The sequence below is a fragment of the Narcine bancroftii genome, unplaced genomic scaffold (assembly GCF_036971445.1).
Source record: "Narcine bancroftii isolate sNarBan1 unplaced genomic scaffold, sNarBan1.hap1 Scaffold_161, whole genome shotgun sequence".
Taxonomy (NCBI): Eukaryota; Metazoa; Chordata; class Chondrichthyes; order Torpediniformes; family Narcinidae; genus Narcine; species Narcine bancroftii.
This window is the reverse complement of record NW_027211896.1, coordinates 1196816-1217100: the sequence shown is the minus strand read 5'-3', so window position 1 is coordinate 1217100 and position 20285 is coordinate 1196816.

Sequence of the window (20285 nt, the reverse complement as noted above, 5' to 3'; positions counted from 1 at the left end):
GTAAACTGTATTTGTTTTATTCCAGTAACATTTCCACCCCCCTGTTTAAATTGTGTCTGTGTTTTATTCCCGTAATATTTCCTTTTTATTCCCCTAACTTTCTCCACACTCCTTTGAAAAATGTATCTGTGTTTTATTCCCGTTACATTTCCTCCCCCTATTTAAATTATGTCTGTGTTTTATTCCCGTAATATTTCCTTTTTATTCCCGTAACTTTCCCCTCACTCCTTTGTAAACTGCATCTGTGTTTTATTCCCATAACATTTCCTCCCCACTTTATAAATTGTGTCTGTGTTTTATTCCCGTAATATTTCCTTTTTATTCCCGTAACTTTCCCCTCACTCCTTTGTAAACTGTATCAGTGTTTTATTCTCGTAACATTTCCACCCCCCTATTTAAATTGTGTCTGAGTTTTATTCACGTAATATTTCCCTCACGTTTTAATAAATAGTATCTGTGTTTTATTCAGATAATGTTCTACTCGCTCCTTTATAAATTTTGGGTATTTTCTATTCCCGTAACTCTCCCCTCACTCCTTTGTAAACTGTATCTGTGTTTTATTCCCGTAACAGTTGCTCCCCCTATTTAAATTGTGTCTGTGTTTTATTCCCGTAATAATTCCGTTTTATTCCCGTAACTTTACCCTCACTCATTTGTAAACTGTATCTGTGTTTTATTCCCGTAACATTTCCTCACCCTATTTAAATTTTGACTGTGTTTTATTCCCGTAATATTTCCTTTTTATTCCCGTAACTTTCCCCTCACTCCTTTGTATACTGTATCTGTGTTTTATTCCGCAACATTTTATCCCCCCTGTTTAAATTGTGTCTGTGTTTTATTCCCGTAATATTTCCTTTTTATTCCCGTAACTTTCCCATCACTCCTTTGTAAACTGTATCTGAGTTTTATTCCCGTAATATTTCCCTCACGTTTTAATAAATAGTATCTGTGTTTTATTCAGATAATGTTCTACTCCCTCCTTTATAAATTTTGGGTATTTTCTATTCCCGTAACTCTCCCCTCACTCCTTTGTAAACTGTATCTGTGTTTTATTCCCATAACATTTCCTCCCCCTATTTAAAATGTGACTGTGTTTTATTTCCGTAATATTTCCTTTTTATTACCGTAACTTTCCCCTCACTCCTTTTTAAACTGTATCTGTGTTTTATTCCGCAACATTTCATCCCCACTGTTTAAATTGTGTCTGTGTTTTATTCCCGTAATATTTCCTTTTTATTCCCGTAACTTTCCCATCACTCCTTTGTAAACTGTATCTGTGTTTTATTCCCATAAAATTCCCACCCCCCTATTTAAATTGTGTCTGAGTTTTATTCCCGTAATATTTCCCTTACGTTTTAATAAATAGTATCTGTGTTTTATTCAGATAATGTTCTACTCGCTCCTTTATAAATTTTGGGTATTTTCTATTCCCGGAAGTTTCCCCTCACTCCTTTGTAAACTGTATCTGTGTTTTATTCCAGTAACATTTGCTCCCCCTCTTTAAAATGTGTCTGTGTTTTATTCCTGTAATAATTCCGTTTTATTCCCGTAACTTTACCCTCACTCATTTGTAAACTGTATCGGTGTTTTATGCCAGTAACATTTCCTCACCCTATTTAAATTTTGACTGTGTTTTCTTCCCGTAATATTTCCTTTTTATTCCCGTAACTTTCCCCTCACTCCTTTGTAAACTGTATCTGTGTTTTATTCCGCAACATTTTCTCCCCCCTGTTTAAATTGTGTCTGTGTTTTATTCCCGTAATATTTCCTTTTTATTCCCGTAACTTTCCCCTCACTCCTTTGTAAACTGTATCTGTGTTTTATTCCCGTAACATTTCCTCCCCCCTATTTAAATTGTGTCTGAGTTTTATTCCCGTAATATTTCCCTCACGTTTTAATAAATAGTATCTGTGTTTTATTCAGATAATGTTCTACTCGCTCCTTTATAAATTTTGGGTATTTTCTATTCCCGTAACTTTCCCCTCACTCCTTTGTAAACTGTATCTGTGTTTTATTCCCGTAACATTTCCTCCCACCACTATTTAAATTGTGTTTGTGTTTTATTCCCGTAATATTTCCTTTTTATTCCCGTAACTTTCCCCTCACTCCTTTGTAAACTGTATCTGTGTTTTTTTTCCCGTAAAATTTCCCCCCCCCCCATTCAAATTGTGTCTGAGTTTTATTCCCGTAATATTTCCCTCACGTTTTAATAAATAGTATCTGTGTTTTATTCAGATAATGTTCTACTCGCTCCTTTATAAATGTTAGGTATTTTCTATTCCCGGTAACTTTCTCCTCACTCCTTTGTAAACTGTATCTGTGTTTTATTCCCGTAACATTTCCTCCCCCCTATTTAAATTGTGTTTGTGTTTTATTCCCGTTATATTTCCGTTTTATACCCCTAACTTTCCCCTCACTCCTTTGTAAACTGTATCTGTGTTTTATTCCGCAACATTTCCTCCGCCCTGTTTAAATTGTGTCTGTGTTTTATTCCCGTAATATTTCCTTTTTATTCCCGTAACTTTCCCCTCACTCCTTTGTAAACTGTATCTGTGTTTTATTCAAGTAACATTTCCTCCCCCCTATTTAAATTGTGTCTGAGTTTTATTCCCGTAATATTTCCCTCACGTTTTAATAAATAGTATCTGTGTTTTATTCCGATAATGTTCTACACGCTCCTTTATAAATTTTGGGTGTTTTCTATTCCCGTAACATTCACCTCACTCCTTTGTAAACTGTATTTGTTTTATTCCAGTAACATTTCCACCCCCCTGTTTAAATTGTGTCTGTGTTTTATTCCCGTAATATTTCCTTTTTATTCCCGTAACTTTCCCCTCACTCCTTTGTAAACTGCATCTGTGTTTTATTCCCATAACATTTCCTCCCCACTTTATAAATTGTGTCTGTGTTTTATTCCCGTAATATTTCCTTTTTATTCCCGTAACTTTCCCCTCACTCCTTTGTAAACTGTATCTGTGCTTTATGTCCGTAACATTTCCTCCGCCCTTTTTAAATTGTGTCTGCGTTTTATTCCTCTAAAGTTATCCTTGCTTTTTATAAATTGTATGTGTGTTTTATTCGCGTAACTTTTCCATTTTCCTTTATAAATTGTGTCTGTGGTTTATTCCGGTAATATTTCCCTCAAGCCTTTATAAATTTTGGGTAATTTTTATTCCTGTAACTTTCCCCTCATTCCTTTGTAAACTGTATCTGTGTTTTATCCCCGTAACCTTTCCTCCCCCCTTTATAAATTGTGTCTGTGTTTTATTCCCGTAATATTTCCTTTTTATTCCCGTAACTTACCCCTCACTCCTTTGTTAACTGTATCTGTGTTTAATTCCCGTAACATTCCCTCCCCCTATTTAAATTGTGTCTGTGTTTTATTCCCGTAATATTTCCGTTTTATTCCCCTAACTTTCCCCTCACTCGTTTGTAAACTGTATCTGTGTTTTATTCCCGTAACCTTTCCTCCCCCTATTTAGATTGTGTCTGTGTTTTATTCCCGTAATATTTCCTTTTTTTCCCGTAACTTTCCCCTCACTCCTTTGTAAACTGTATCAGTGTTTTATTCTCGTAACATTTCCACCCCCCTATTTAAATTGTGTCTGAGTTTTATTCACGTAATATTTCCCTCACGTTTTAATAAATAGTATCTGTGTTTTATTCAGATAATGTTCTACTCGCTCCTTTATAAATTTTGGGTATTTTCTATTCCCGTAACTCTCCCCTCACTCCTTTGTAAACTGTATCTGTGTTTTATTCCCGTAACAGTTGCTCCCCCTATTTAAATTGTGTCTGTGTTTTATTCCCGTAATAATTCCGTTTTATTCCCGTAACTTTACCCTCACTCATTTGTAAACTGTATCTGTGTTTTATTCCCGTAACATTTCCTCACCCTATTTAAATTTTGACTGTGTTTTATTCCCGTAATATTTCCTTTTTATTCCCGTAACTTTCCCCTCACTCCTTTGTATACTGTATCTGTGTTTTATTCCGCAACATTTCATCCCCCCTGTTTAAATTGTGTCTGTGTTTTATTCCCGTAATATTTCCTTTTTATTCCCGTAACTTTCCCATCACTCCTTTGTAAACTGTATCTGAGTTTTATTCCCGTAATATTTCCCTCACGTTTTAATAAATAGTATCTGTGTTTTATTCAGATAATGTTCTACTCGCTCCTTTATAAATTTTGGGTGTTTTCTATTCCCGTAACTCTCCCCTCACTCCTTTGTAAACTGTATCTGTGTTTTATTCCCATAACATTTCCTCCCCCTATTTAAAATGTGACTGTGTTTTATTTCCGTAATATTTCCTTTTTATTCCCGTAACTTTCCCTCACTCCTTTGTAAACTGTATCTGTGTTTTATTCCGCAACATTTCATCCCCCCTGTTTAAATTGTGTCTGTGTTTTATTCCCGAAATATTTCCTTTTTATTCCCGTAACTTTCCCATCACTCCTTTGTAAACTGTATCTGTGTTTTATTCCCATAAAATTCCCACCCCCCTATTTAAATTGTGTCTGAGTTTTATTCCCGTAATATTTCCCTTACGTTTTAATAAATAGTATCTGTGTTTTATTCAGATAATGTTCTACTCGCTCCTTTATAAATTTTGGGTATTTTCTATTCCCGGAAGTTTCCCCTCACTCCTTTGTAAACTGTATCTGTGTTTTATTCCAGTAACATTTGCTCCCCCTCTTTAAAATGTGTCTGTGTTTTATTCCCGTAATAATTCCGTTTTATTCCCGTAACTTTACCCTCACTCATTTGTAAACTGTATCGGTGTTTTATTCCAGTAACATTTCCTCACCCTATTTAAATTTTGACTGTGTTTTCTTCCCGTAATATTTCCTTTTTATTCCCGTAACTTTCCCCTCACTCCTTTGTAAACTGTATCTGTGTTTTATTCCGCAACATTTCATCCCCCCTGTTTAAATTGTGTCTGTGTTTTATTCCAGTAATATTTCCTTTTTATTCCCGTAACTTTCCCATCACTCCTTTGTAAAATGTATCTGTGTTTTATTCCGCAACATTTCATCCCCCCTGTTTAAATTGTGTCTGTGTTTTATTCCCGTAATATTTCCTTTTTATTCCCGTAACTTTCCCATCACTCCTTTGTAAACTGTATCTGTGTTTTATTCCCATAACATTTCCACCCCACTATTTAAATTGTGTCTGAGTTTTATTCCCGTAATATTTCCCTCACGTTTTAATAAATAGTATCTCTGTTTTATTCAGATAATGTTCTACTCGCTCCTTTATAAATTTTGGGTATTTTCTATTCCCGTAACTTTCCCCTCACTCCCTTGTAAACTGTATCTGTGTTTTATTCCCGTAACAGTTGCTCCCCCTATTTAAATTGTGTCTGTGTTTTATTCCCGTAATAATTCCGTTTTATTCCCGTAACTTTACCCTCACTCATTTGTAAACTGTATCTGTGTTTTATTCCCGTAACATTTCCTCACCCTATTTCAATTTTGACTGTGTTTTATTCCCGTAATATTTCCTTTTTATTCCCGTAACTTTCCCCTCACTCCTTTGTAAACTGTATCTGTGTTTTATTCCGCAACATTTCATCCCCCCTGTTTAAATTGTGTCTGTGTTTTATTCCCGTAATATTTCCTTTTTATTCCCGTAACTTTCCCCTCACTCCTTTGTAAACTGTATCTGTGTTTTATTCCCGTAACAGTTGCTCCCCCTATTTAAATTGTGTCTGTGTTTTATTCCCTTAATAATTCCGTTTTATTCCCGTAACTTTACCCTCACTCATTTGTAAACTGTATCTGTGTTTTATTCCCGTAACATTTCCTCACCCTATTTAAATTTTGACTGTGTTTTATTCCCGTAATATTTCCTTTCTATTCCCAGAAGTTTCCCCTCACTCCTTTGCAAACTGTATCTGTGTTTTATTCCCGTAACATTTCCTCACCCTATTTAAATTTTGACTGTGTTTTATTCCCGTAATATTTCCTTTTTATTCCCGTAACTTTCACCTCACTCCTTTGTAAACTGTATCTGTGTTTTATTCCGCAACATTTCATCCCCCCTGTTTAAATTGTGTCTGTGTTTTATTCCCGTAATATTTCCTTTTTATTCCCGTAACTTTCCCATCACTCCTTTGTAAACTGTATCTGTGTTTTATTCCGCAACATTTCTTACGCCCTGTTTAAATTGTGTCTGTGTTTTATTCCCGTTACATTTCCTCCCCCTATTTAAATTATGTCTGTGTTTTATTCCCGTAATATTTCCTTTTTATTCCCGTAACTTTCCCCTCACTCCTTTGTAAACTGCATCTGTGTTTTATTCCCATAACATTTCCTCCCCACTTTATAAATTGTGTCTGTGTTTTATTCCCGTAATATTTCCTTTTTATTCCCGTAACTTTCCCCTCATTCCTTTGTAAACTGTATCTGTGTTTTATCCCCGTAACATTTCCTCCCCCCTTTATAAATTGTGTCTGTGTTTTATTCCCGTAATATTTCCTTTTTATTCCCGTAACTTACCCCTCACTCCTTTGTTAACTGTATCTGTGTTTTATTCCCGTAACATTTCCTCCCCCTATTTAAATTGTGTCTGTGTTTTATTCCCGTAATATTTCCGTTTTATTCCCCTAACTTTCCCCTCACTCGTTTGTAAACTGTATCTGTGTTTTATTCCCGTTACATTTCCTCCCCCTATTTAAATTATGACTGTGTTTTATTCCCGTAATAATTCCGTTTTATTGCCGTAACTTTACCCTCACTCATTTGTAAACTGTATCGGTGTTTTTTTCCCGTAACATTTCCACACCCTATTTAAATTGTGACTGTGTTTTATTCCCGTAATATTTCCTTTTTATTCCCGTAACTTTCCCCTCACTCCTTTGTAAACTGTATCTGTGTTTTATTCCGCAACATTTCATCCCCACTGTTTAAATTGTGTCTGTGTTTTATTCCCGTAATATTTCCCTCACGTTTTAATAAATAGTATCTGTGTTTTATTCAGATAATGTTCTACTCGCTCCTTTATAAATTTTGGGTATTTTCTATTCCCGTAACTCTCCCCTCACTCCTTTGTAAACTGTATCTGTGTTTTATTCCCGTAACAGTTGCTCACCCTATTTAAATTATGTCTGTGTTTTATTCCCGTAATAATTCCGTTTTATTCCCGTAACTTTACCCTCACTCATTTGTAAACTGTATCGGTGTTTTATTCCCGTAACATTTCCTCACCCTATTTAAATTGTTACTGTGTTTTATTCCCGTAATATTTCCTTTTTATTCCCGTAACTTTCCGCTCACTCCTTTGTAAACTGTATCTGTGTTTTATTCCGCAACATTTCATCCGCCCTGTTTAAATTGTGTCTGTGTTTTATTCCCGTAATATTTCCCTCACGTTTTAATAAATAGTATCTCTGTTTTATTCAGATAATGTTCTACTCGCTCCTTTATAAATTTTGGGTGTTTTCTATTAACGTAACTCTCCCCTCACTCCTTTGTAAACTGTATCTGTGTTTTATTCCCGTAACAGTTGCTCACCCTATTTAAATTGTGTCTGTGTTTTGTTCCCGTAATAATTCCGTTTTATTCCCGTAACTTTACCCTCACTCATTTGTAAACTGTATCTGTGTTTTATTCCCGTAACATTTTCTCCCCCTATTTAAATTGTGACTGTGTTTTATTTCCGTAATATTTCCTTTTTATTCCCGTAACTTTCCCCTCACTCCTTTGTAAACTCTATCTGTGTTTTATTCCGCAACGTTTCATCCCCCCTGTTTAAATTGTGTCTGTGTTTTATTCCCGTAATATTTCCTTTTTATTCCCGTAACTTTCCCATCACTCCTTTGTAAACTGTATCTGTGTTTTATTCCCATAACATTTCCACCCCCCTATTTAAATTGTGTCTGAGTTTAATTCACGTAATATTTCCCTTACGTTTTAATAAATAGTATCTGTGTTTTATTCAGATAATGTTCTACTCGCTCCTTTATAAATTTTGGGTATTTTCTATTCCCGTAAGTTTCCCCTCACTCCTTTGTAAACTGTATCTGTGTTTTATTCCCGTAACAGTTGCTCCCCCTATTTAAATTGTGTCTGTGTTTTATTCCCTTAATAATTCCGTTTTATTCCCGTAACTTTACCCTCACTCATTTGTAAACTGTATCGGTGTTTTATTCCCGTAACATTTCCTCACCCTATTTAAATTGTGACTGTGTTTTATTCCCGTAATATTTCCTTTTTATTCCCGTAACTTTCCCCTCACTCCTTTGTAAATTGTATCTGTGTTTTATTCCGCAACATTTCATCCCCCCTGTTTAAATTGTGTCTGTATATTATTCCCGTAATATTTCCCTCACGTTTTAATAAATAGTATCTGTGTTTTATTCAGATAATGTTCTAAACGCTCCTTTATAAATTTTGGGTATTTTCTATTCCCCTAACATTCCCCTCTCTCCTTTGTAAACTGTATCTGTTTTATTCCCGTAACGTTTCCACCCCCCTGTTTAAATTGTGTCTGTGTTTTATTCCCGTAATATTTCCTTTTTATTCCCGTAACTTTCCCCTCACTCCTTTGTAAACTGTATCTGTGTTTTATTCCCGTAACATTTCCTCACCCCCTATTTAAATTGTGTTTGTGTTTTATTCCCGTAATATTTCCTTTTTATTCCCGTAACTTTCCCCTCACTCCTTTGTAAACTGTATCTGTGTTTTTTTTTCCCGTAAAATTTCCTCCCCCCATTCAAATTGTGTCTGAGTTTTATTCCCGTAATATTTCCCTCACGTTTTAGTAAATAGTATCTGTGTTTTATTCAGATAATGTTCTACTCGCTCCTTTATAAATTTTGGGTTTTTTCTATTCCCGGTAACTTTCTCCTCACTCCTTTGTAAACTGTATCTGTGTTTTATTCCCGTAACATTTCCTCCCACCTATTTAAATTGTGTCTGTGTTTTATTCCCCTAATATTTCCGTTTTATTCCCCTAACTTTCCCCTCACTCGTTTGTAAACTGTATCTGTGTTTTATTCCCGTAACCTTTCCTCCCCCTATTTAGATTGTGTCTGTGTTTTATTCCCGTAATATTTCCTTTTTTTCCCGTAACTTTCCCCTCAGTACTTTGTAAACTGTATCAGTGTTTTATTCTCGTAACATTTCCACCCCCCTATTTAAATTGTGTCTGAGTTTTATTCCCGTAATATTTCCCTCACGTTTTAATAAATAGTATCTGTGTTTTATTCAGATAATGTTCTACTCGCTCCTTTATAAATTTTGGGTATTTTCTATTCCCGTAACTCTCCCCTCACTCCTTTGTAAACTGTATCTGTGTTTTATTCCCGTAACAGTTGCTCCCCCTATTTAAATTGTGCTCACCCTATTTAAATTGTGTCTGTGTTTTATTCCCGTAATAATTCCGTTTTATTCCCGTAACTTTACCCTCACTCATTTGTAAACTGTATCTGTGTTTTATTCCCGTAACATTTCCTCCCCCTATTTAAATTGTGAATGTGTTTTATTTCCGTAATATTTCCTTTTTATTCCCGTAACTTTCCCCTCACTCCTTTGTAAACTGTATCTGTGTTTTATTCCGCAACAGTTCATCCCCCCTGTTTAAATTGTGTCTGTGTTTTATTCCCGTAATATTTCCTTTTTATTCCCGTAACTTTCCCATCACTCCTTTGTAAACTGTATCTGTGTTTTATTCCCATAACATTTCCACCCCCCTATTTAAATTGTGTCTGAGTTTTATTCCCGTAATATTTCCCTCGCGTTTTAATAAATAGTATCTGTGTTTTATTCAGATAATGTTCTACTCGCTCCTTTATAAATTTTGGGTATTTTCTATTTCCGTAACTTTCCCCTCACTCCTTTGTAAACTGTAACTGTGTTTTGTTCCAGTAACAGTTGCTCCCCCTATTTAAATTGTGTCTGTGTTTTATTCCCGTAATAATTCCGTTTTATTCCCGTAACTTTACCCTCACTCCTTTGTAAATTGTATCTGTGTTTTATTCCCGTAAAATTTCCTCCCCGCTATTTAAATTGTGTTTGTGTTTTATTCCCGTTATATTTCCGTTTTGTACCCCTAACTTTCCCCTCACTCCTTTGTAAACTGTATCTGTGTTTTATTCCGCAACATTTCTTCCGCCCTGTTTAAATTGTGTCTGTGTTTTATTCCCGTAATATTTCCTTTTTATTCCCGTAACTTTCCCCTCACTCCTTTGTAAACTGTATCTGTGTTTTATTCACGTAACATTTCCTCCCCCCTATTTAAATTGTGTCTGAGTTTTATTCCCGTAATATTTCCCTCACGTTTTAATAAATAGTATCTGTGTTTTATTCCGATAATGTTCTACACGCTCCTTTATAAATTTTGGGTGTTTTCTATTCCCGTAACATTCACCTCACTCCTTTGTAAACTGTATTTGTTTTATTCCAGTAACATTTCCACCCCCCTGTTTAAATTGTGTCTGTGTTTTATTCCCGTAATCTTTCCTTTTTATTCCCCTAACTTTCTCCACACTCCTTTGAAAAATGTATCTGTGTTTTATTCCCGTTACATTTCCTCCCCCTATTTAAATTATGTCTGTGTTTTATTCCCGTAATATTTCCTTTTTATTCCCGTAACTTTCCCCTCACTCCTTTGTAAACTGCATCTGTGTTTTATTCCCATAAAATTTCCTCCCCACTTTATAAATTGTGTCTGTGTTTTATTCCCGTAATATTTCCTTTTTATTCCCGTAACTTTCCCCTCACTCCTTTGTAAAGTGTATCTGTGTTTTATGTCCGTAACATTTCCTCCGCCCTTTTTAAATAATGTCTGCGTTTTATTCCTCTAAATTTATCCTTGCTTTTTATAAATTGTATGTGTGTTTTATTCGCGTAACTTTTCCATTTTCCTTTATAAATTCTGTCTGTGGTTTATTCCGGTAATATTTCCCTTAAGCCTTTATAAATTTTGGGTAATTTTTATTCCTGTAACTTTCCCCTCATTGCTTTGTAAACTGTATCTGTGTTTTATCCCCGTAACATTTCCTCCCCCATTTATAAATTGTGTCTGTGTTTTATTCCCGTAATATTTCCTTTTTATTCCCGTAACTTACCCCTCACTCCTTTGTTAACTGTATCTGTGTTTTATTCCCGTAACATTTCCTCCCCCTATTTAAATTGTGTCTGTGTTTTATTCCCGTAATATTTCCGTTTTATTCCCCTAACTTTCCCCTCACTCGTTTGTAAACTGTATCTGTGTTTTATTCCCGTTACATTTCCTCCCCCTATTTAAATTATGTCTGTGTTTTATTCCCGTAATTATTCCGTTTTATTGCCGTAACTTTACCCTCACTCATTTGTAAACTGTATCGGTGTTTTATTCCCGTAACATTTCCTCACCCTATTTAAATTGTGACTGTGTTTTATTCCCGTAATATTTCCTTTTTATTCCCGTAACTTTCCCCTCACTCCTTTGTAAACTGTATCTGTGTTTTATTCCGCAACATTTCATCCCCACTGTTTAAATTGTGTCTGTGTTTTATTCCCGTAATATTTCCCTCACGTTTTAATAAATAGTATCTGTGTTTTATTCAGATAATGTTCAACTCGCTCCTTTATAAATTTTGGGTATTTTCTATTCCCGTAACTCTCCCCTCACTCCTTTGTAAACTGTATCTGTGTTTTATTCCCGTAACAGTTGCTCACCCTATTTAAATTATGTCTGTGTTTTATTCCCGTAATAATTCCGTTTTATTCCCGTAACTTTACCCTCACTCATTTGTAAACTGTATCGGTGTTTTAGTCCCGTAACATTTCCTCACCCTATTTAAATTGTGTTTGTGTTTTATTCCCGTAATATTTCCGTTTTATTCCCGTAACTTTCCCCTCACTCCTTTGTAAACTGTATCTGTGTTTTATTCCGCAACATTTCATCCCCCCTGTTTAAATTGTGTCTGTGTTTTATTCCCGTAATATTTCCCTCACGTTTTAATAAATAGTATCTGTGTTTTATTCAGATAATGTTCTACTCGCTCCTTTATAAATTTTGGGTGTTTTCTATTCCCGTAACTCTCCCCTTACTCCTTTGTAAACTGTATCTGTGTTTTATTCCCGTAACAGTTGCTCACCCTATTTAAATTGTGTCTGTGTTTTATTCGAGTAATAATTCCGTTTCATTCCCGTAACTTTACCCTCACTCATTTGTAAACTGTATCTGTGTTTTATTCCCGTAACATTTCCTCCCCCTATTTAAATTGTGACTGTGTTTTATTTCCGTAATATTTCCTTTTTATTCCCGTAACTTTCCCCTCACTCCTTTGTAAACTCTATCTGTGTTTTATTCCGCAACGTTTCATCCCCCCTGTTTAAATTGTGTCTGCGTTTTATTCCCGTAATATTTCCTTTTTATTCCCGTAACTTTCCCATCACTCCTTTGTAAACTGTATCTGTGTTTTATTCCCATAACATTTCCACCCCCCTATTTAAATTGTGTCTGAGTTTAATTCACGTAATATTTCCCTTACGTTTTAATAAATAGTATCTGTGTTTTATTCAGATAATGTTCTACTCGCTCCTTTATAAATTTTGGGTATTTTCTATTCCCGTAAGTTTCCCCTCACTCCTTTGTAAACTGTATCTGTGTTTTATTCCCGTAACAGTTGCTCCCCCTATTTAAATTGTGTCTGTGTTTTATTCCCTTAATAATTCCGTTTTATTCCCGTAACTTTACCCTCACTCATTTGTAAACTCTATCGGTGTTTTATTCCCGTAACATTTCCTCACCCTATTTAAATTGTGACTGTGTTTTATTCCCGTAATATTTCCTTTTTATTCCCGTAACTTTCCCCTCACTCCTTTGTAAACTGTATCTGTGTTTTATTCCGCAACATTTCATCCCCCCTGTTTAAATTGTGTCTGTGTTTTATTCCCGTAATATTTCCCTCACGTTTTAATAAATAGTATCTGTGTTTTATTCAGATAATGTTCTAAACGCTCCTTTATAAATTTTGGGTATTTTATATTCCCCTAACATTCCCCTCTCTCCTTTGTAAACTGTATCTGTTTTATTCCCGTAACGTTTCCACCCCCCTGTTTAAATTGTGTCTGTGTTTTATTCCCGTAATATTTCCTTTTTATTCCCGTAACTTTCCCCTCACTCCTTTGTAAACTGTATCTGTGTTTTATTCCCGTAACATTTCCTCACCCCCTATTTAAATTGTGTTTGTGTTTTATTCCCGTAATATTTCCTTTTTATTCCCGTAACTTTCCCCTCACTCCTTTGTAAACTGTATCTGTGTTTTTTTTTCCCGTAAAATTTCCTCCCCCCATTCAAATTGTGTCTGAGTTTTATTCCCGTAATATTTCCCTCACGTTTTAATAAATAGTATCTGTGTTTTATTCAGATAATGTTCTACTCGCTCCTTTATAAATTTTGGGTATTTTCTATTCCCGGTAACTTTCTCCTCACTCCTTTGTAAACTGTATCTGTGTTTTATTCCCGTAACATTTCCTCCCCCCTATTTAAATTGTGTTTGTGTTTTATTCCCGTTATATTTCCGTTTTATACCCCTAACTTTCCCCTCACTCCTTTGTAAACTGTATCTGTGTTTTATTCCGCAACATTTCCTCCGCCCTGTTTAAATTGTGTCTGTGTTTTATTCCCGTAATATTTCCTTTTTATTCCCGTAACTTTCCCCTCACTCCTTTGTAAACTGTATCTGTGTTTTATTCACGTAACATTTCCTCCCCCTATTTAAATTGTGTCTGAGTTTTATTCCCGTAATATTTCCCTCACGTTTTAATAAATAGTATCTGTGTTTTATTCCGATAATGTTCTACACGCTCCTTTATAAATTTTGGGTGTTTTCTATTCCCGTAACATTCACCTCACTCCTTTGTAAACTGTATTTGTTTTATTCCAGTAACATTTCCACCCCCCTGTTTAAATTGTGCCTGTGTTTAATTCCCGTAATATTTCCTTTTTTTCCCCTAACTTTCTCCACACTCCTTTGAAAAATGTATCTGTGTTTTATTCCCGTTACATTTCCTCCCCCTATTTAAATTATGTCTGTGTTTTATTCCCGTAATATTTCCTTTTTATTCCCGTAACTTTCCCCTCACTCCTTTATAAACTGCATCTGTGTTTTATTCCCATAACATTTCCTCCCCACTTTATAAATTGTGTCTGTGTTTTATTCCCGTAATATTTCCTTTTTATTCCCGTAACTTTCCCCTCACTCCTTTGTAAAGTGTATCTGTGTTTTATGCCCGTAACATTTCCTCCGCCCTTTTTAAATTGTGTCTGCGTTTTATTCCTCTAAATTTATCCTTGCTTTTTATAAATTGTATGTGTGTTTTATTCGCGTAACTTTTCCATTTTCCTTTATAAATTCTGTCTGTGGTTTATTCCGGTAATATTTCCCTCAAGCCTTTATAAATTTTGGGTAATTTTTATTCCTGTAACTTTCCCCTCATTCCTTTGTAAACTGTATCTGTGTTTTATCCCCGTAACATTTCCTCCCCCCTTTATAAATTTTGTCTGTGTTTTATTCCCGTAATATTTCCTTTTCATTCCCGTAACTTACCCCTCACTCCTTTGTTAACTGTATCTGTGTTTTATTCCCGTAACATTTCCTCCCCCTATTTAAATTGTGTCTGTGTTTTATTCCCCTAATATTTCCGTTTTATTCCCCTAACTTTCCCCTCACTCGTTTGTAAACTGTATCTGTGTTTTATTCCCGTAACCTTTCCTCCCCCTATTTAGATTGTGTCTGTGTTTTATTCCCGTAATATTTCCTTTTTTTCCCGTAACTTTCCCCTCACTACTTTGTAAACTGTATCAGTGTTTTATTCTCTAAACATTTCCACCCCCCTATTTAAATTGTGTCTGAGTTTTATTCCCGTAATATTTCCCTCACGTTTTAATAAATAGTATCTGTGTTTTATTCAGATAATGTTCTACTCGCTCCTTTATAAATTTTGGGTATTTTCTATTCCCGTAACTCTCCCCTCACTCCTTTGTAAACTGTATCTGTGTTTTATTCCCGTAACAGTTGCTCCCCCTATTTAAATTGTGCTCACCCTATTTAAATTGTGTCTGTGTTTTATTCCCGTAATAATTCCGTTTTATTCCCGTAACTTTACCCTCACTCATTTGTAAACTGTATCTGTGTTTTATTCCCGTAACATTTCCTCCCCCTATTTAAATTGTGACTGTTTTATTTCCGTAATATTTCCTTTTTATTCCCGTAACTTTCCCCTCACTCCTTTGTAAACTGTATCTGTGTTTTATTCCCGTAACAGTTGCTCACCCTATTTAAATTATGTCTGTGTTTTATTCCCGTAATAATTCCGTTTTATTCCCGTAACTTTACCCTCACTCATTTGTAAACTGTATCGGTGTTTTATTCCCGTAACATTTCCTCACCCTATTTAAATTGTGACCGTGTTTTATTCCCGTAATATTTCCTTTTTATTCCCGTAACTTTCCCCTCACTCCTTTGTAAACTGTATCTGTGTTTTATTCCGCAACATTTCATCCCCCCTGTTTAAATTGTGTCTGTGTTTTATTCCCGTAATATTTCCCTCACGTTTTAATAAATAGTATCTGTGTTTTATTCAGATAATGTTCTACTCGCTCCTTTATAAATTTTGGGTGTTTTCTATTCCCGTAACTCTCCCCTCACTCCTTTGTAAACTGTATCTGTGTTTTATTCCCGTAACAGTTGCTCACCCTATTTAAATTGTGTCTGTGTTTTATTCCCGTAATAATTCCGTTTTATTCCCGTAACTTTACCCTCACTCATTTGTAAACTGTATATGTGTTTCATTCCCGTAACATTTCCTCCCCCTATTTAAATTGTGACTGTGTTTTATTTCCGTAATATTTCCTTTTTATTCCCGTAACTTTCCCCTCTCTCCTTTGTAAACTCTATCTGTGTTATATTCCGCAACGTTTCATCCCCCCTGTTTAAAATGTGTCTGTGTTTTATTCCCGTAATATTTCCTTTTTATTCCCGTAACTTTCCCATCACTCCTTTGTAAACTGTATCTGTGTTTTATTCCCATAACATTTCCACCTCCCTATTTAAATTGTGTCTGAGTTTAATTCACGTAATATTTCCCTTACGTTTTAATAAATAGTATCTGTGTTTTATTCAGATAATGTTCTACTCGCTCCTTTATAAATTTTGGGTATTTTCTATTCCCGTAACTCTCCCCTCACTCCTTTGTAAACTGTATCTGTGTTTTATTCCCGTAACAGTTGCTCCCCCTATTTAAATTGTGCTCACCCTATTTAAATTGTGTCTGTGTTTTATTCCCGTAATAATTCCGTTTTATCCCGTAACTTTACCCTCACTCATTTGTAAATTGTATCTGTGTTTTATTCCCGTAACATTTCCTCCCCCTATTTAAATTGTGACTGTGTTTTATTTCCGTAATATTTCCTTTTTATTCCCGTAACTTTCCCCTCACTCCTTTGTAAACTGTATCTGTGTTTTATTCCCATAACATTTCCACCCCCCTATTTAAATTGTGTCTGAGTTTTATTCCCGTAATATTTCCCTCGCGTTTTAATAAATAGTATCTGTGTTTTATTCAGATAATGTTCTACTCGCTCCTTTATAAATTTTGGGTATTTTCTATTTCCGTAACTTTCCCCTCACTCCTTTGTAAACTGTAACTGTGTTTTATTCCAGTAACAGTTGCTCCCCCTATTTAAATTGTGTCTGTGTTTTATTCCCGTAATAATTCCGTTTTATTCCCGTAACTTTACCCTCACTCCTTTGTAAATTGTATCTGTGTTTTATTCCCGTAACATTTCCTCCCCCTATTTAAATTGTGACTGTGTTTTATTCCCGTAATATTTCCTTTTTATTCCCGTAACTTTCCCCTCACTCCTTTGTAAACTGTATCTGTGTTTTTTTTTCCGTAAAATTTCCTCCCCCCATTCCAATTGTGTCTGAGTTTTATTCCCGTAATATTTCCCTCACGTTTTAATAAATAGTATCTGTGTTTTATTCAGATAATGTTTTACTCGCTCCTTTATAAATTTTGGGTATTTTCTATTCCCGGTAACTTTCTCCTCACTCCTTTGTAAACTGTATCTGTGTTTTATTCCCGTAACATTTCCTCCCCCCTATTTAAATTGTGTCTGAGTTTTATTCCCGTAATATTTCCCTCACGTTTTAATAAATAGTATCTGTGTTTTATTCCGATAATGTTCTACACGCTCCTTTATAAATTTTGGGTGTTTTCTATTCCCGTAACATTCACCTCACTCCTTTGTAAACTGTATTTGTTTTATTCCAGTAACATTTCCACCCCCCTGTTTAAATTGTGTCTGTGTTTTATTCCCGTAATATTTCCTTTTTATTCCCCTAACTTTCTCCGCACTCCTTTGAAAAATGTATCTGTGTTTTATTCCCGTTACATTTCCTCCCCCTATTTAAATTATGTCTGTGTTTTATTCCCGTAATATTTCCTTTTTATTCCCGTAACTTTCCCCTCACTCCTTTGTAAACTGCATCTGTGTTTTATTCCCATAACATTTCCTCCCCACTTTATAAATTGTGTCTGTGTTTTATTCCCGTAATATTTCCTTTTTATTCCCGTAACTTTCCCCTCATTCCTTTGTAAACTGTATATGTGTTTTATCCCCGTAACATTTCCTCCCCCCTTTATAAATTGTGTCTGTGTTTTATTCCCGTAATATTTCCTTTTTATTCCCGTAACTTACCCCTCACTCCTTTGTTAACTGTATCTGTGTTTTATTCCCGTAACATTTCCTCCCCCTATTTAAATTGTTTCTGTGTTTTATTCCCGTAATATTTCCGTTTTATTCCCCTAACTTTCCCCTCACTCGTTTGTAAACTGTATCTGTGTTTTATTCCCGTTACATTTCCTCCCCCTATTTAAATTATGTCTGTGTTTTATTCCCGTAATAATTCCGTTTTATTGCCGTAACTTTACCCTCATTCATTTGTAAACTGTATCGGTGTTTTATTCCCGTAACATTTCCTCACCCTATTTAAATTGTGAGTGTGTTTTATTCCCGTAATATTTCCTTTTTATTCCCGTAACTTTCCCCTCACTCCTTTATAAACTGTATCTGTGTTTTATTCCGCAACATTTCATCCCCACTGTTTAAATTGTGTCTGTGTTTTATTCCCGTAATATTTCCCTCACGTTTTAATAAATAGTATCTGTGTTTTATTCAGATAATGTTCTACTCGCTCCTTTATAAATTTTGGGTTTTTTCTATTCCCGGTAACTTTCTCCTCACTCCTTTGTAAACTGTATCTGTGTTTTATTCCCGTAACATTTCCTCCCCCCTATTTAAATTGTGTTTGTGTTTTATTCCCGTTATATTTCCGTTTTATACCCCTAACTTTCCCCTCACTCCTTTGTAAACTGTATCTGTGTTTTATTCCGCAACATTTCCTCCGCCCTGTTTAAATTGTGTCTGTGTTTTATTCCCGTAATATTTCCTTTTTATTCCCGTAACTTTCCCCTCACTCCTTTGTAAACTGTATCTGTGTTTTATTCACGTAACATTTCCTCCCCCTATTTAAATTGTGTCTGAGTTTTATTCCCGTAATATTTCCCTCACGTTTTAATAAATAGTATCTGTGTTTTATTCCGATAATGTTCTACACGCTCCTTTATAAATTTTGGGTGTTTTCTATTCCCGTAACATTCACCTCACTCCTTTGTAAACTGTATTTGTTTTATTCCAGTAACATTTCCACCCCCCTGTTTAAATTGTGCCTGTGTTTAATTCCCGTAATATTTCCTTTTTTTCCCCTAACTTTCTCCACACTCCTTTGAAAAATGTATCTGTGTTTTATTCCCGTTACATTTCCTCCCCCTATTTAAATTATGTCTGTGTTTTATTCCCGTAATATTTCCTTTTTATTCCCGTAACTTTCCCCTCACTCCTTTATAAACTGCATCTGTGTTTTATTCCCATAACATTTCCTCCCCACTTTATAAATTGTGTCTGTGTTTTATTCCCGTAATATTTCCTTTTTATTCCCGTAACTTTCCCCTCACTCCTTTGTAAAGTGTATCTGTGTTTTATGCCCGTAACATTTCCTCCGCCCTTTTTAAATTGTGTCTGCGTTTTATTCCTCTAAATTTATCCTTGCTTTTTATAAATTGTATGTGTGTTTTATTCGCGTAACTTTTCCATTTTCCTTTATAAATTCTGTCTGTGGTTTATTCCGGTAATATTTCCCTCAAGCCTTTATAAATTTTGGGTAATTTTTATTCCTGTAACTTTCCCCTCATTCCTTTGTAAACTGTATCTGTGTTTTATCCCCGTAACATTTCCTCCCCCCTTTATAAATTTTGTCTGTGTTTTATTCCCGTAATATTTCCTTTTCATTCCCGTAACTTACCCCTCACTCCTTTGTTAACTGTATCTGTGTTTTATTCCCGTAACATTTCCTCCCCCTATTTAAATTGTGTCTGTGTTTTATTCCCCTAATATTTCCGTTTTATTCCCCTAACTTTCCCCTCACTCGTTTGTAAACTGTATCTGTGTTTTATTCCCGTAACCTTTCCTCCCCCTATTTAGATTGTGTCTGTGTTTTATTCCCGTAATATTTCCTTTTTTTCCCGTAACTTTCCCCTCACTACTTTGTAAACTGTATCAGTGTTTTATTCTCTAAACATTTCCACCCCCCTATTTAAATTGTGTCTGAGTTTTATTCCCGTAATATTTCCCTCACGTTTTAATAAATAGTATCTGTGTTTTATTCAGATAATGTTCTACTCGCTCCTTTATAAATTTTGGGTATTTTCTATTCCCGTAACTCTCCCCTCACTCCTTTGTAAACTGTATCTGTGTTTTATTCCCGTAACAGTTGCTCCCCCTATTTAAATTGTGCTCACCCTATTTAAATTGTGTCTGTGTTTTATTCCCGTAATAATTCCGTTTTATTCCCGTAACTTTACCCTCACTCATTTGTAAACTGTATCTGTGTTTTATTCCCGTAACATTTCCTCCCCCTATTTAAATTGTGACTGTTTTATTTCCGTAATATTTCCTTTTTATTCCCGTAACTTTCCCCTCACTCCTTTGTAAACTGTATCTGTGTTTTATTCCCGTAACAGTTGCTCACCCTATTTAAATTATGTCTGTGTTTTATTCCCGTAATAATTCCGTTTTATTCCCGTAACTTTACCCTCACTCATTTGTAAACTGTATCGGTGTTTTATTCCCGTAACATTTCCTCACCCTATTTAAATTGTGACCGTGTTTTATTCCCGTAATATTTCCTTTTTATTCCCGTAACTTTCCCCTCACTCCTTTGTAAAC